Source organism: Euprymna scolopes, chromosome 5 (genome assembly GCF_053919585.1).
Source record: "Euprymna scolopes isolate OS-2025 chromosome 5, ASM5391958v1, whole genome shotgun sequence".
Classification (NCBI taxonomy): domain Eukaryota; kingdom Metazoa; phylum Mollusca; class Cephalopoda; order Sepiida; family Sepiolidae; genus Euprymna; species Euprymna scolopes.
The window spans coordinates 14,049,205-14,050,996 of NC_136486.1; positions in this window are offsets into that span (position 1 = coordinate 14,049,205).

Consider the following 1,792-nt stretch of genomic DNA (forward strand, 5'->3'; position numbering starts at 1 on the left):
TATATAATGTACACACACAGACAAACACACATACACACATACATATATATATATATATATATATATATATATATATATATATATATATATATATGAAGGTAAAACATATTAAAAGAAAAAAAGACAGAAATATTTTCTTCACGTTTTTCTCTTAAATGTGTTACTTTCAGACGCTGAAAAGAAAAAGAAATATTACATCTCTTTATGAAATTGTGATTACAAAACAACCTTAAAGGACAGAAAATCTTGATGAAAATCAGATCTTAACTTAATAACAAGGTTGGATAATGACTTCGAGCACGGCTGACGGGTTCCGCCTCTGTCATTCTATTTCCTAAACGAAAGTCATGAGAGAAAACAGACACACATTGTTATAAACTTTTGTAATTGGATAAACCAGAATAATTTTGAGGTCGAGTGCCGAAAAATTCGTACACTTATTTTAAATTAAAAAAAGGTAAATAAAACTCACTATGTATTCACAATATTGTCTGCTAGTGTCAGCATTTATTTAATACTAGCTGAAATATACACAACAAGAACGGTTTATAGTATTGCCACATTTGAACTATTTAATGATTTCCAAGCAATTTGATACTTTAATAACGATTCATTTTTTATTAAGTTACTATTTTTTGTTTTTAACAAGCAATATTTTTATTTAATTACTACTGTTTCACCCATGCATGGAGTATTGTGGACACATCTGGTTTGCTGCATCTGCCACTCTCTCGCTATTAGACAGGGTTCATAAAAAAGACGTAACCTATTAAGTCCTGAACTATAACCAAAACTGTCCCATCCCCGATACATTGCATCCTTATGTCTGTTTTACAAGTATTTAAACGGCAAGTGCTCTGATGAACTTCCAACACTAGTACCCCTCGACGACAATACTCTTTACAAACCAGATAAGCAGCACAATCCCACCCCTACACTGGTGCATCTCTAAGTGCCGTAAAGCCTTCTATTCGAATAGCTATTTATATATGACTGCTGCACTTGGAAATTCCCTCGCGGGACCCTACTTCCTTGACTGAACTGACATGTAGAAATACAAGCGTAATGTAACCAGCCATCTTGCTGCCCAACTATTTAATTAGTATCCATGCAAATCTAGTCCAAAATAGTAGCCCCCTCACGACTAAGTGGCCCTGTGCCTATTTTTTGTGTGAAACGGCAAATATAAATAAATACATATTTACGTAACGTTTTAATGAGTGACAAAAAATACCTCAATTTTCAAAATATTTCTCGTCGGAGTTGGAGAAAGCGAATTACATTGTTTTAATAATGCAGTAAACCAACACAAAAACTTAAACGATCAGTGTACACTTTTGAATGAGAAATTATCTTCCTAAGTTTTAAAGAACGCCAAACCTTTACAAACACCACCTAGCAATGACCAACGACTCTTGGCCTAACGTTCACAGGAAACATGAGTTGGAACAATTATATTGAAGGCATTGCCAGGGCAGCTGCAAGGAAGGTGGGCTCTCTCTACTGTGCTAGAAAACTACTAACACCCGAAAGTATCCTGTACCTCTATAAGGCCACCATTCGCCCATGTATGGAGTATTGCTGTCATACTTGGGTTGGTGCATCTGCTACTAGTCTCTCGCTCCTTGACAAGGTTCAAAAGAGAGTCGCAAATCTGATAGGCCCTGAACTGGCATCTAAGCTTCAGCCTCTGTCCCATCGACGAAACGTTGCATCCCTCTGCCTGTTCTACAAGTATTTTAATGGTGAATGCTCTGACGAACTGCAAACACTTGTGCCCCCACGACGTGAA